The sequence below is a fragment of the Botryllus schlosseri genome, chromosome 1, assembly GCF_051294905.1.
Source record: "Botryllus schlosseri isolate E-star chromosome 1, Bs_hap1, whole genome shotgun sequence".
Classification (NCBI taxonomy): domain Eukaryota; kingdom Metazoa; phylum Chordata; class Ascidiacea; order Stolidobranchia; family Styelidae; genus Botryllus; species Botryllus schlosseri.
The window spans coordinates 37117380-37133796 of NC_137236.1; the positions used below are offsets into that span (position 1 = coordinate 37117380).

The following is a 16417-nucleotide window of genomic DNA, read 5'->3' on the forward strand; positions in this document are numbered from 1 at the left end:
TGTACATTCTTGAATCCAGCCACTGTAGATATAGTGGTTGCGTTTTTTGTCGAAATTTTTATCCCTATAAAGTACTATGTTTCACAGTGCTGGTATTTTTGCTGATTTTGTGCGCGGGAGTGGGTCAACATTGTTACTTAGTATAGAAGTAATGCAATGAATTCCTACTCATTTATAAGTAAAAGTATTGGTTTTGAGGACCCGTCCAAACTACTGAGAGTAGAAAGTCAGTATTCAAGGTAATAGTAGCGTGCTGACTTTGGTCTGCAATACTTTGCTGTCATCTGGGTGGATGTGGACAGTGATAAAAAGCGTCTCTTCGGTTAAACAGAGTCTCTTAATGCATTGTCAGGACAGGATACGAATAATGACAACCTCGTTGTTTGATTTGTTATGATAACGTTGCAAACAGGGTTGTAATGACTCGAGTCACGATTTTCGGATGACTCGACTCAGTCATTTTCTAAAAATACGGAAATGACTCGACTCGACTTGAGTCAATCTGTGTATGGACTCGAGTCATTGCGCATGACTCAAAGCAAGTCATTGACTCGAGATTCAGACGGCGAAGGCCGACATTTCATTGTAATTTTGAAGCCAACACACTATTGGGATTTCGTTTGTTGGTACTCGTGCTTGAAAATGCGACCAGAAACTGCTAAAAGTGAGGAAAATTGATATATTATAAATGCGAACCATTCAATATCACCAAACATAGTTTAAAAAGTGGGTTTAGGAAGACTTTAACTGGAAACTGAGCAGTCAACACAATGACTCGGACTCGAGTCATAATACCATGACTAGGACTCGATCCTCTGTTCGCTGACTTGGACTCGTAGGCTACTTGACTCGGTAGGAATTGAAAATGACTCGACTTAACTCGAGTCAAAAATATAAAAGTGAGATTGACTGTGACTCGGAGCCTTGTGACTTGGTTACAACCCTGGTTGCAACAACAAAATTGTTTCTGTATTTTGAGATTGTATAACAATGTTACCATATTTTGTAATCGGAAAACCATGACACTTTTACAAAATCAGAAAAAGTTAGGTGATCAAGGCTGCAAACGGCGGAATATGTGAAGTTGACAAAAATAAAGTTTATCACTTTCGTTCCACTCACGATTTACCCACTTTTTACTTATATTTAATGGTGTTGACTGAAAAAGGACGTTGCTTTCCGTAATGTCCGTATTCGGCGTCATTTCTGCCGATTTTAAGTCGAACCTTCCCATTATCCTAGCTGTAAAGGAGGACGGATTGGCAAAAAGGAGGACATTTTCAAATACCTGAAATAATAAGGGACAAATCCCCCCGAGGAGGCCGTATGGTAACCCTATTGTATAACCGTATTTACTGCGACGTACGCTCCTGATGAGAGTTTTTCAAATAGCCTAGACCAGCGGTTCTCAACCGGGGGTCCGCGGACCCCTGGGGGTCCGTGAAGGATTTTCAGGGGGTCCGCGAAGCCTCTGCCTAATTGCTGCCTAATTGCAGCTACAACTTCATGACTCACATCAACATAATTGCCGTCTATGCAGACTCATTTTAATTGCAAACTTGCCAATAGCCTACTGATAAAAAACATATTGCCGTTCACAGAGGTTTTTTAGGGTGATATAAATAATCACAATCCCAGACCAACCTTAAGATTGATGAAAATGACTAGGATTGACGTTATATGTTCAATGAATAATCTGAGTCTCAATTTTGGTGATATATATGCTGCGATCATAATCAAATAGGTCGTCGGTGCCCGTTATTGTACCATTCGCTACCACCTATATTTGTGGAAATAAATTTTCGGCACTCGTTCATATCAAACCGAAGAGTCAGATTTTCCAGACACGACCACGTATTTCAAGAAATGCAGCAACAGAACTCGCTACCGTCAACCCAATTTCCATATAAATAGTGTGATGTTAATTTTTTGCTATATTTGGCACTAGCCTGCAATTAATATTCGTAAAACACAGATGACGGTTGCACGATAATTGAGCTTGTTTGCGGTATTCATGGTGTTTGTTGAATACTATATTCATTCACACCAGGTCAATTTTCTTCATTTTTATTCCGTAGCTGCCGACTTAAATCATGACCCACATCTCGGCTTTTATAAGACACCTTTTACACGGATGAGATGGCGAGGAGAAACTTTGATAAACCGCCGAAACATTAGTAGGTATTCTGCAGTAACCGCAACCCAGTGCTGTTGCTGCTGTTGATTATACCACTACGCTATCCCGCCAAATTGAGCTTAATTTAAACTAAAATTTTTGGGGTCCGCGGGGTCCTTGACGCTCCAAAAGGGGTCCGCGAAGACAAAAAGGTTGAGAACCGCTGGCCTAGACGATATAATTTTGAATATATTTTGTATCTTGACATAAATTTGTTAATGTGGAAATACTCTGTTGACTGAACCGAACATAACCTCTCAAGTGAGCAGTACAGGTACACTAAAATCTACTAACGTGTTCTGAAAAAGCAGTACTTCGCTATAGGTTACCTCTGAGAAAAATTTTTGATGCTGATGCTGATGCGGAGAGTCGCAACAGGACTTGTTACGGCCATGTTGCGGTTACCCGATTGTTCTGAATAATGCCGATATTTCAGACATGGAGGACGGATTCAGTGCCTGATCATTATTTTAATTTATATTTTCGGAATCGGTGCAACAGTAGCTTTCGATCAAGACCTGATTAAATAATTTCTGCGCTCGGGAAGATAGCTTTTAGCAAAATTTGATAATGGAATATGTGAAGTTTGAAAGTATTTCCATACCGAGATGGATGACGAAATTTGGCATGACCTTGGTTGTGTTATGCAGCTTCGCAGTAAGTTTCAGTGTCGCCACCCAATGATTAGCATAGTAATTCCGTTATCAAAGTCGACAATATATCGGTGCGCGCTGATTTACTCGATACTCGACTCCGACAGCGAAATTACTACGCTAGTCATAAAGCCATAGTCTTGAAACTTTGGTACTGCGCCAGCTAACAGCATCAAAATATACCATATGAAATTATGTCACCCAACTCGATATGGAACATAGTTAAAATCAACGAAGAGCAATAGCGACTTTGCCCTTAATTACTGTTGTAAACGGATCGACAATAACAGGGTCGTCAAAGGTTTCTGGGCGTGACAGTCACGTGATTTTACGAGTGTCCGCACCACCTTTTGAGTACACGCTGGTGTAATGGTGATGCGTCCGGCTTCTCGAGCGGTAGGTCGCGGGTTCGATCCCCGGGCGGGTCATACCAAAGAGTCGAAAATTGGTATCCGCAGCTATCCTGCTAGGCACTCAGCAATCACGGATAGCATGGAGGAGAAAAACGGGGGTACAGACTAGATGACCTCACGGCCGTATCGCAACTCCGTCGTCAAAGCATCTCTATGGTACAGCTGAAAAAGAATATCATCTCTCTCTCTCTCTCTCTCGTTCATAAAATCTCCAATCCTAACCAAATCCGACAAAATTTCACAAATTATGTATTTTCAAATCCTAATCCTAATCCAAGTCCATGTGTTTATACAGCTCAGTGATCCATGTACGACATTGTACATTTATAGAATGTAAACGTGGAATGGCAACGACCGATTTTGAAGCTTCGTTCCGCTTCGCTGAAGCTTCACTCAGACTTATTTTACGGCAACTACTGTAGGATTTCTGGCAATCCAAAAGTTGTCTTCCAGGGCTCAAGATTTACTGAATCTGGTCTTAATCGAAAGCTACTGTCGCACTGATTCCGAAAATATCAATCAAAATATGGTCAGGCTCCGTACATGAATGAAAAATCACCCTCAACTTCTCAAATCTGCATTGTTCAGAACAATTGGATGACCGCAAACAATGGCCATAACATTGACCCATTGCCCTGTTCGATTGTTCGAACAATGCCGATAATTCAGACTTGGAGGGCGAATTCTAAGTGGTTCAGTCCCTGATTATATATTTTTATTTGCATTTTCGGCGTCAATGTGACTATAGAATGTAAACGTGGAATGGCAACGACCGATTTTGCAGCTTCGTTCCGCTTCGCTGAAGCTTAACTCAGACTTATTTTACGGCAGCAACTGCAGGATTTCTGGCAATCCAAAAGTGTCTTCCAGAGCGCAGAATTTACTGAATCTGGTCTTGATCGAAGGCTACTGTCACAGCGACACCGAAACTATCAATCAAAATATGGTCAGGCTCCGTACTTAAATGAACAATCATCCTCAACATCTAAAATCGGCATTGTTTAGAACAGCGGTTCTCAACCGGGGGTCCGCGAAGCAATTTCAGGGGGTCCGCGAGACCTCTAAATTTTTAGAATGGTTGATAACCTAATTTTTTTTTCAATTTGAGAAAGCATGAGGCAGTTTCGCACCACAACTGCTAAAACCTTATGACTCATATCATCATAATAATCGTCTGACATGAACTATCGTAGTGTCAAAATTCATTTTGATTGCCAATTTTCCAATAACCTGCTAATAGAAACATATTGCTGTTTAGAGACGCTTTGTGGGGGGTTTATGGAAAAAATAAAAATATGGAGATAGTAACGTCAATCAGGGTGACTTCGTAATGTCTGCGAAACCTTCTCGATTTGAAGTTGTCAGTCTCATCAAATTAGTGAACAGTGGCTTGAAATAAAAATTTCCAAAGCATTTCCCTAATTTGCCCCATTACCGGAATTGAAACCTCGCCACCAAACCCATTATATCCTGTAATATACAGAACCACTATTTGAACAGCTTCTTGGAGGTACAGAACTTCAATATACTATTGAATAGTATCAGTGGCGGCTCGTGACAATATCGGGTGGTGGGTAGGGCTGGGCAAAATCGAGTACCTGAGTGATTCGATTCTGAATCACGTAAAATGCTTCGAGTCGAGTCGAGTAATCGAGTATCACTCATTATGACGTCATAACATAATGTAATATGTCAAAGTTCAAATACGTACTTTTGATGCGACCATAAAGAATATAATGCATATTATTATCCATCACATTGAAGATACTTTGGTATTTTTTCAACCATACCGATTTTATTGCACTTTGTGACAATGTTGTGGGATGATCATCACTTCGAAAATGTGCTATTTCCTGTAACGTTCGTAGCTTTGTACTAAAAAACGACATGTTTCGTATGCTACAATACGGCCAATCAAGGTTTCAAGGCCTCAACAGTGAAAATTAGTATCGAAACTATAATTCTCGTTGATAAATTAACTTTCGGTGGCAAGGAGCGTAAAATTTCAGTACTCGGAAAAATCGTATTTTACTACTCGACTCGAATCATTAAAATTAATACTCGATTCAGATTCGAGTACTCGAATCATTGTGCCCAGCCCTAGTGGTGGGGCAAGGGCCGCAAGCGACTTGTTATCAATATGACGTCACAGTAGCGTTTTTCAACGTTCATGATGGCCACATGAATTTCCCGTAAACAATGATTTTTAACGTAGGTGCCGCGAGAGGTTTGCCGGTGGCGTGACTTGAAGTGCGGTAACAAATGTTTTATTCATTGTTTTTTATTCAAATGATTATTTTACAAAATGTACGCGAACTAAGAATCGTTCCCATGCCACGAATCAATCATCAGGTTATCCTTAGTAGCATGCGTTATGATTTCGTGGTAGAGATTACGCAAGCGCCGAGTAAGACTATACCAAAAATACACAGACCAACTACCTACAAAGAGCATTCGCATGACACCTTGTGGTGTTTTAATCGTTCCATGCTCAGCAATTCTGCAAAGTGCTGCAGCGCCTCCGACCCGATTTGTATATGGATTCTCGTCCCGAAAGCGAGTCAAATCGATTTGCCCTCGTCCGAAAGTGTTTGGTACACGATCCTGATGCGTTACGACCAGGGGATAGGCAATCAAAGCGGTGGCACCCATAAACGTGTAAAACATTATAAAAAGCCAGCTGTTATCCATGGAAGATTAATTACGAGTCTGCCTGCCATCATTCAAGCAGGAATCAAAGCATTGTGTTAAATTGAAATGCGAGCACATATCGCATTAAACAATTTCATGAATAAATTATTTCATCTTGATGAATTTTTCACTTTTTTTCCATAGCCATAACAAAATATATCGGTAAATTAACTGTCAGTGTGCCTCGAGTAATAAGGATGAAAACCACTCACTTTTCCTTAGCCATAGACATGGTTGAGTTACCTGGGCTGACTTGATTGAAATTATTCGGAAAGAACATGATGTGTACAGTCGTCCGCCCACCAGCATTAATTTATGTCTTGTATAAGTATTGTGCGCGACGTGATTTCTTATTAGCAAAATGTTCAATAACGAGTTTATTGAAATCTGGAATTCCCAGAACCACGTCGTTGTGAATCGAGAGAACAGCCAACGCATTAAGCCTATCTTGGCCCATCCTGTTTCTGAGAAAGGTCTTGATACGTTTCAATGTGCCGAAACTGCGCTCGGATTCCGCAGATGAAATCGGGGTGGTCAAAATGATATTCAGAAAGCTAGTTACTGTAGCAAAGTTGATCGAAAGCGAATTTTCAACTAGGAATTTTGAAAGTTCACTAGTGGTTTTAATTTCCGAAAAGGATGTGTTAGAATACAAACAAGTCAACTCGCTCTCCAACCGAGCAATGTCGATCATCGGGTAATAACGAGGCACGCTGCGCAGTAGTCCAGAAGGAAAATGAATTTTGTAGGCAGGGAAATTTCTCGGATTTAACAGGGCGAAAGTAACCAACTGGTCACTATTCAGACGATGTTGGATTTGGGACATCAGTATATCGCAACATTCGTAAGCCGCAACAAGCAGGTTTTGCACACTTATCCCACGACGTAAAAGCGCTGTGTCACCAGCGAAGTGTACATTCGCCCGGATATGCGAAATTGCCTCACAAAAATGTGCAATACACAATTGCGCAGTAGTACCATCGGCCATACGCGACTGAAAAGTGCTGTACAGTGTATCGACGTGCATGAAGATGTCACAAAAAAGCTTCAAAAAGAACAAAAATTCTTCGTCTTCCAGGAGTCGTTTAAGCCCCGCCGCTTCACGTATGGAAGTATCATCCCAGACAGGAGAGCTCTCAATCACTGAGAAGCATTCCAGAAGCTCCACCCTACTCTCTGACACTCGTTGCACAACTCTGGATTGGAAGTTCCACCGTGTTGATACGCATCTAGGTAACCGGTGCTTGCATATGTCGCGCAATAGATCAGATCGCTTTGGCGAAACAGAGAAAAAGGAGGAGAACCCTGAAAGATTTGCAAAGAATATCTTGACAGAAGATATTCCTAAGCACATTTTTTTCACTACAAGATTGAGCTGATGCGCGTAGCAATGCAAAAAATGCGCATGCGGGTAAACTTCTTTCATTAAAACTTGTACGCTATGTCGCGATCCGCTCATGACTGCTGCGCCGTCGTAGGTTTGCGCAATAAGTTTCGACTCAACTGAATAGGGCTGTAATGTTTTTTTTTAATACGTAAGAAATTCCGACAGCAGTGCGATCGCCAACAGCCACAAAGCTGTGGAATCGTTCGACTGGCATACCAAATTTCGTGAACCGAAAAATCACGACTAGTTGTGACAAACACGTAATGTCAGTTGTTTCGTCAGACTGAATAGATAGAAATTCAGCGTCAACAATCTCGGTAAACAAATGCTGTAGATAGATGTGATATATCGAATCAAGCACATCATTTTGAATAGTCTTTGAGGTACCCTTAGCTACTGTCGCGGTGTCGAGATGTTCGCGCAAAATGCTATCAATGGAAGCCGTGTATTTAATTAGATCCAAAAATACCCCCCTATTGAGAGAGCATTCCTTCTCATCGTGGCCTCGAAGGGGCAATTCATGAACTCCAATAAATTTAATGGCATCAATCACCCGAGAGAGAACATGCCTATTCTTATCTACAAGCTCATTGTGCTTGCAGACTGATACGCGATAACTTTCATTGAGCTGCGACATTACATTTACTCTGCCAAACAATTTATATTTAACTGCACTAGCCATGTGCACTTGGGATTTTTGGTGCGTTTTCAGACGCTCTGACAAATGCTTCAGATCGCGATAACCAATTTTGTTCCAACAAGAGCCACTGCTTCCGGTACCGGCACTGTCGAATAAAAGACAGTAAAAGCAAAACAAGGCGTTTTTATCCTCGCCATAAGTAAGCCATTCATTTTTATCGAAATGCGCTGAAGAAAAGGCACGAGTGCGCTTTCCTCCGGCGTACGATTGGATCAATGGGCAATTTCTAGGCTGATACGGACCTAGTCGCTTTACCTCTAATTTTTGCTCTAAAGGCAGCTGGCTAAACGGCGTACGGAGCAAAGATTCAACACGATTCATGTTCGCACTTGACCTGACTACTTATCTGCAGAAATGGAAATGACTATAAATCGAGAGATTGCGTATGCCTAACTGGAAAGGTCAACGAGTTCGGACACATACGCAATTGTTATCTCATAGATTGGACAAGGAAATGTCATATTGAATCCAAAACATCATTCTGAAGAACTACGGATAGCAGCCTCGGAAATTCGGTCCCGGTACAGCTTGGGAGATTCTGGCCTTGAGGCTGGAGACTGTCACACGACACATACGGCTTACGGTCTATAGCAGGGGTCTCCAACACGCGGCCCGCGGGCCGCATGCGGCCCGCGAGGTCCTATTTTGCGGCCCGCGACCTGATTTGAAAAAAATTCAGAAAAACGCTTCGTAAATCATGTTGAAACGCTAAAATTGATTTCAGTTGAAACATAATGTTGTTGTTTTTCAAAGTGAGCCATTCTATGTGCCCACTATCACTATTACTCACTAGTTGATACGGCTTCGGCATGGTAATATCATTCCATGGATGAAGAATTTGCTGGTACGAATGGGCATATTGCCTTGACGTGCAATGGCCCACCACTGCCAAGACCGAGACGCCTGCAAAACGACTTCGGGCGCTCCAAAAGACCATGCTTTACGAGGAGATAGTTGTCTAGCAAGTAGGCCTACCGTGTATAGCTAACCCCAATATTGATTCTTCAATCCATGGGTGGCCAATCTGCAGCAGTAGAAGGAAAATTATGCGGCTGTCGACACTTGTAATAACAACCCTAAGTTTTCGCAGATAACCCCTGCATCAGCTGTATCTGGGAATCTGATCACATTGGCCGAGAAAGGATAAATATTTTATAGTAATATGTGAAACTATACTAATATTTATTGACGAAATTCACTCATGAACATGAAAAATTTTTCGCGCTTCGCGCGACTACAGATTGATTCTCTGTGGCTCTTTACAACATGGTTCTCTGTGGCTCTTTACAACATAACTATACTAACGATTTGGTGCGCTTAGTAAGCCGATATGTGCATATAGATTAGTTCGGAGTGTACCGGCAATGGACATGGACATGATAACGTGGGTATTTGGCCCCAGCTAGTTTATCACGACTATAAACCACCGGTATGCGGCCGCAGGCTACATGAGTACGCGAAATGCGGCCGTGAATTACAAAAATGTTGGCCACCCCTGTTTTAGCGGCTAAAGAGTGTTGTCATTGTCAGGTATCGTGTACAGCTCATAGTCCAAAATATAATGACATTGATGATCATGATACTTTTTGTTGTATTTGTGTTTGTTCAATAAAATATTAGTTCTTTTGTGGTGACTATAACCGTCGCCTATGTTAGAAAGCACAGCGTTGTAATAACGTAGAGTTATCAGACGTGGTTGTTGAACTGCGTTGCCTACTTTTATATCGATATTGATGTCATGCGGCCCGCGGCCTCCAGGAATTTGGAAAAGTGGCCCGCGACCTATTTTGAGTTGGCGACCCCTGGTCTATAGTGTCTATATGTCTGCTGCAAAATCGCCTTCGGAAAATATATTACCGAATAAATACGTGGATGAAAGCCGAAAACTTGGTACACTGTTACATGAAATCATCGAGAAGTATAGCCTCATGACCGTTTTCGGTATGGTACACTGTCAAAATTAATACGAACAGATCAACGCCGAATTTTGCGTAATATTTACTGAGGAATCGGCTGATCAAGCGATCAGCTGTTAGCCGCCATCGAAAACGAAACAGCTATCGCGCTTGACAGGGGTTGTAATTGCGAGCAAATGGCCCGAAGGCCACCATTCCACGGTGAAATTGACATTGGAGAATATAAAATAAAACTAAATATTTGAATGCAAACCGAGGATGTTAGTAAACTGTTTCATGATATCATCATCTCATCACCTATCTCAGTATGGAACACAGATACACCGGCTTTTGCGTGAAATCCGCAATGCGTTAGGTAGGCTAAGTGTCAGATCAGCGCACATCTCTACCATACTCGAACTTAATAACGAAATTGCTGCCCTAATCATTGAGTGTCAACCTTGAGACTTGGCACAGCGTTCGATACTAAAATCAAGACATACCATGTAAAAGTTCATGACGGATCTAGCTAAGGAGCATCGTTAAAATCAATGAAGACCAATACCGGCTTTGCGTGAAATATGTTTGCGATACATGACCGATCAGCACACACTCGACTTTGGAAACGGAATTACTACCCTAAACTTTGAGTAGAAATCCTGAAACTTAGGACAGTGTTAAATACCACCATCACGACATGACATACCAAGTTTCAAGAATTATCATGGTGTGAAACACCATCAAAATCGACCTGTACCAGCAACGGTCGACTCAACGCATATCACGGTATCCGAGTTCAGATATAGATACGATTGTTACATCACACCTTAGGGGCGAGCAAGCATATTTGCCCCGGTTGCTCGGCCATTTTACGAATAGGAGAGAGTAAAGCAACGTTTCTTAATTGTGCGCAGCTTTGAGAGAATAGATAGTGAAAGCTTGTTATGAGCGCTACCGGGGCAAGCCCCGGCTAGGCATTCACAAAGCGAAAACACAGAAGAGAATTCGATATTCGCGGAGACTTCGCTATGTATGGGCATTTGCAAGCGAAAGCACAAGAAGAACGCGGGTTTCGCTGTGATCTCGATATATATTGAGCGCTGTGCGTCTATAAATGGTTAAATTGTTATTGAACAGAATTTTAGGTGGGGCAATGCCCCAGTTGCCCTATAGGACGAGCCGCCACTGAATAGTATATTCATATTAAAATGAACCCGAATATTTTCGGCTGACATTCGTCATAAATTGGACAATGATATACCAGCTCTTAAAGCTTGGCTATCAGATTTGGTGCATTCTTATTGCGGATGCCCTATCGACAAGGCTGGTTTTTTGATAAACAAAGAGTGTTTCGTTGCTATCAAAGAATCATGCTCCAAGCCTGTCATTCATATCACCAGTTATATTGGTATGCAGCCTTGTCTTGTTAATGCTTAATTGTTCATGGTCGAAAATGTTTCCTCGTAAATATATATATGTAAACCCAAACAGAACAAGTCGTTTCATGACAGTCTTTCTCAGGTTGGAAAACTTGGATCCATTCTTTGGCGCATAACATTTGTCTATACTTTTAGATTAGGATTTCACTTTGACGGTAGAAACTCTCTGCGGGTCGATCAAAATGCCGTCGCGGGCCGAATCCGACCCGCGGCCCGTATGTTGCCCGTCCCTGCGCTAGATGCTGGGCGTGATATGTTCATAAAATATATGTTTCCTCAATTTGGTGCCATAAATGTTGCGACCACACCAAAAGTATCTTCGGAAGCGTTAATATTGCATTAGCCTCCATCTATCTTTGCGGAAATGGTTTCCGGCACTCCTCGTTCATATCAAAACGAAGACGCGGATTTTCAAGATACGACCACGTACTTCAAGAAATACAGCAGCAAAATTAATAAAATAATAAAAGGCTACAAATTTCTACATAAATACCATCATGTTATTTTCAAGAATAATTATTATTTTGCTGTTTATCACAAGCCTACAGTTCATATTTGCACAAAACAGATGAAGGTTGCACCATAATAGAGCTAAAATTGAACTAAAACTTGAGGGGGTCCGCGAAAGTCCGTGACGGTTAAAAGGGGTCCGCGAAGCCAAAAAGGTTGAGAACCACTGGTTTAGAACAATCGATTGACCGCAAAACAATGACCTTAACAATGGTTGCCGGTAAACTCGGCACTTGGTGAATTCGGCCATTGGTGAACTCGGCCATCGGGAAATTTTGTAATAAAGTGTATTAACAGCTGTTTGCGCTTGCGCATTTGTTAATTATGATTTTAGTAATCATTTGTAATCAAGCCTTTTCAGATAGGCTGCTGTTCTTACCGCTATATAAAGCGTCTGCGAACCACCATTTGTTGGTTATTTACGTTGACGCAAAATTAATTGTAAATCTTAATTTAGTTACGTTTATCTTGATTCTGTTACGTTCGCCGGCTGTATGTTGCTGTTGCTGTTGCTGTGCTAAGTGTCAGCTATCATCATCAAGTTGGGCGTGCTATTTTGTTATTAAAGTCATGGATCACGTGTATGAATTACAACGATTAGCATCCGTAGATAACCCCATAGACAGGCTTCTGCGCCTCTAATCGGCAGCGCAGGATTCAGACTGCCGCGCAGAAACAATTTACAATTAATTTGCAATTTGCAATCAATTCGCCGGTGGAAGATTTCCGTCGAATGTTCTCTACATTGAAGAGGGCGTTTTCCTCTTGGACGGAGGGGACGAATGCGATAATTCCACAGTCTATGCTCACCGTTTCGAGAATCGGGAGCTCTGTTTCATTTGGTCAGTTCAGTTTCCGTATTTCGACAATGCGTTGATCTTGTCTACAGCATTCTCCGTTTGTCTGAAAGTCGCATCGATTGCATGGCTGCCACATTCAGGATCATTGCAAAGATGGCAGCGCAACTGCATGGGGAGTATATTCTTTTCTCTCCAGATGATATCACCCGGGACCATATTCACTCGGGTGCTTGAGTCACAGTTGCCGACAGAGATGCACAGACGTTGGATGCGGAAGACTGGTCCGTTGCGTGAAACCGACGAAGACGAAGGTTCTGTGTTGTGTGATTCCATTTCAACAGAAACGACCTCTTGGAGATGAATGAGAACTCCACCTGACGATGAAGCTGATTGGCATTCAAGGCAGCATAGGGTCGAAGGCAGCATAGGGTCGAGACGGAACAATTTATCTGCACAGACATTCATTCCTCTGCGCAGTCGCTTCAGTTTCGCCCTCGCTACCGTTCCCTCCAGGTATTAACGCTCATCGTCTGTTAGATTTGTGTCAGGCACCTCGCATCGAAAGGGTAATTTGGCTATTTGAAGAATTGTACCGAGCAAAGCCTGAAATTGTTATGATTCCGAAATAATCATTTCGAGCTGTTGCACGTTGCGGGGACTCTAAGATCATTTTGACTTCTCCGATTGTGACGAATTTTCGAGTCTGTGATACGATTCATCCGACATCGAGAGTCATCATCACGCGCTGGGGTGAAACTGTCCAGGTTGAGTCGCGTTCGATTGTCTGCGCTCATTCATAGTGATTTATTCTCGTCGCTTGTAGACATGCTGAACGCCTCTGTACCAATTCAAAGTGATCTATTATCATCGCTTGTGTAGAGTTGCTGACTGCTTCCATATTTATTCCAAATGATTTATTTTTCTCGCCTGTAGAGATGTGAACGCCTTTCTACTATTTAGGGTGATATATAGAATGTATTTTGGATAGGAGGTTCAGCAGCTCTTTGTACGTTGCTCATGGTACAATCTCACTTTGCGTATGAGGATGATGATTCGAGTGATCGGAACGTGTATTACATTGATAATTCTGTTGACTAGGATCAGTCAAATGGAGGAGTGTTTGCGCTTGCGCATTTGTTAATTATGATTTTAGTAATCATTTGTAATCAAGCCTTTTCAGATAGGCTGCTGTTCTTACCGCTATATAAAGCGTCTGCGAACCACCATTTGTTGGTTATTTACGTTGACGCAAAATTAATTGTAAATCTTAATTTAGTTACGTTTATCTTGATTCTGTTACGTTCGCCGGCTGTATGTTGCTGTTGCTGTTGCTGTGCTAAGTGTCAGCTATCATCATCAAGTTGGGCGTGCTATTTTGTTATTAAAGTCATGGATCACGTGTATGAATTACAACGATTAGCATCCGTAGATAACCCCATAGACAGGCTTCTGCGCCTCTAATCGGCAGCGCAGGATTCAGACTGCCGCGCAGAAACTATTAATATGAATTATTAAACGAAGAATAGTCTTATCAAGTGATTGGCAATCTTGTAAGGAGGTCAGGGCATGCGTGGATCACGCAGTCACGGCGTGGTTAGATCACGTGATCACGGATTGCGCAAGCGCGGGAGATAACGCGACGTTCGCACATCGACCACGCGTGGTCGGCTCAGTGTTGATTTGACTTGGCGTGGGACGGACGGACGACTTTTGAGAAGATGGATATCTGTGTTTTATGTAATAACGAAGTTATAAAGGATCACCAATAAACGTTTCCCACGAACACGAACAAAAATTTATAAACGTAAAAATAAATTATTTTTTTTGTGCCTTTGGAGAGACGGATATTAGGGTTGGGGTGGGAGTATTAGGGTTGGGGAAAGAGGGATATTCATATTAGGTTTGGGGTTAGGGGGATATTAGGGTTTGGAGAAAGGGGGATATTAGGGTTTGGGGAAAGCGAGATTGGAGGTGGGTTAGGGTATCCCAAGATTAGGGTTGGGGATGTTAGGGAAGGGGAGATACTAGGTTGGGGAATTGGAGGTGGGTTAGGGTATCCCATGATTTGGGTTGGGGGATTGGAGGTGGGTTAGGTTATCCCAAGATTAGGGTTGGGGGAAAGGGGGGTTGGAGGTGGGTTAGGGTATCGCAAGATTAGGATGTGGGGATGTTAGGGAAGGGGGGATATTAGGCTGGGGGAAAGTGGGTTAGGGTATCCCAATATTAGGGAAGGGGGGATATTAGGTTGTGGAAAAGGGTGATTGGAGGTGGGTTAGGGTATCCCAAGATTAGGGTTGGGGGATGTTAGGAAAGGGGGATATTAGGTTGGGGTAAATGTGGATATTAGGGGAAAGGAGGATTGGAGGTGGGTTAGGATCAAAGTTGGAGTTAGGATATCCCAAGATTAGTGCCGAGTTCACCGGCAAACATTCCAGTAACCAATCATGGTGACCGGTACCGTTACGCGATCTATCACGGCACGTGATTCTTCTTTATCTGAGATATATATTTAATGCATTTTTATTATAAAATTTCCCGATGGCCGAATTCACCAATGGCCGAATTCACCAAGTGCCGAGTTCACCAAGTGCCGAGTTCGTCCGGCCGAATTCACCAAGTGCCGAGTTCACTGGTAATCTTAACAATGACCCGTTGCGGCTCTTCGATTATTCGGACAATGCCGATATTTCAGACTTGGAGGGCGAAGTCTAAGCGGTACAGAGCCTGATCATATTTTCATTTACATTTTCAGAGTCAGTGTGACAGTAGCTATCGATCAAGACCAGATTCAATAAATTCTGCGCTCTGGAAGACGACATTACACGAGATCCTCGTCAAAGGGGAATATCTACTTACCCCCACCCAATAGCAACCTAACTAAGAGATCTATCGACTACTCGGGACCTATCATTTGGAATGCATTACCGCCACATATCCGTGAATTGCCTTATGATAGATTCAAAAAAGCCCTACTTGATCACCTCTTATCGTTACACTAACACTGTCGCCTTACCTCGCCCAGACATTGCTTCATTGATCATTTGCTACCATCGTTTAATTTTTCTTCTATTTTATTTTTTTTAACTACTGTAACTTTTTTTACAGCCAGACTGTTTAGAGTCAAGTGTACCTGTTTGATGCTGGTGTGATCAGACTAGATGACCCTCACGGTCTTATCGATCATTCCTATCTAATACCGAATACTGTGCATGCATATTTTCTGTACCACCACCACTGCCGTGTGTTATGTATTTTGGTTTGATGAAAAATAAAGACTCTCTCTCTCTCTCTTTTTGGATTGCCAGAAATCCTACAATAGCTACCGTAAAGTAAGTCTAAGTAAAGTAGGCTTACCGGTTACAAAATGGGAAAAATTCACCGGCTTTTGAGACTTCTACTCCAGTTTTGGAAGTCTCAAATTTCTGAAAAAGTGTCCTCTTTTTAGATTTCCAAAATATGGTAATCCTACCGTAAAATAAGTCTGAGTAAAGCTTCAGCGAAGCGGAACGAAGCTGCAAAATTGGTCGTTACCATTCCACGTTTACATTCTATAGTACATCGCTCATCTCTGGGAAACATGGAATGGCAACGACCGATTTTCTGATTCGTTCCGCTTCGCGGAAGCTTGATTTAGAATTGTTTAGCGCCAGCGACTGTAGGATTTCTGGTAATCCAAAAGTATTCATCGAGAGCGCAGAATTTTCTGAATCTGATCTTGATCGAAAGCTACTGCTGTATCGATTCCGTAAATCT

At 42.2% G+C, this 16417-nt stretch overlaps 4 protein-coding genes and 1 long non-coding RNA gene across 7 annotated transcripts in view; 4 read left to right on the top strand and 1 right to left on the bottom strand.

The window, feature by feature from the left end:
* LOC145436270 (uncharacterized) overlaps nt 1-16417 on the top strand; it is a 192591-nt gene that overhangs the window by 102410 nt on the left and 73764 nt on the right. The window lies entirely within an intron of this gene.
* Nucleotides 1-16417, top strand: part of LOC145436123 (uncharacterized) — a 49896-nt gene that overhangs the window by 24178 nt on the left and 9301 nt on the right. The gene's annotated exons all lie outside the window — the stretch shown is intronic.
* Nucleotides 1-16417, top strand: part of LOC145436130 (uncharacterized) — an 89865-nt gene that overhangs the window by 23339 nt on the left and 50109 nt on the right. The window lies entirely within an intron of this gene.
* Nucleotides 1-16417, top strand: part of LOC145436243 (actin-related protein 10-like) — a 103913-nt gene that overhangs the window by 14360 nt on the left and 73136 nt on the right. The gene's annotated exons all lie outside the window — the stretch shown is intronic.
* LOC145436363 (uncharacterized) lies at nt 14472-15957 on the bottom strand. The gene is made up of 2 exons (XR_013914284.1): nt 15482-15957; nt 14472-15160 (listed from the first exon to the last, which is right to left on the bottom strand). It is a non-coding gene; the product is annotated as an uncharacterized LOC145436363 (long non-coding RNA).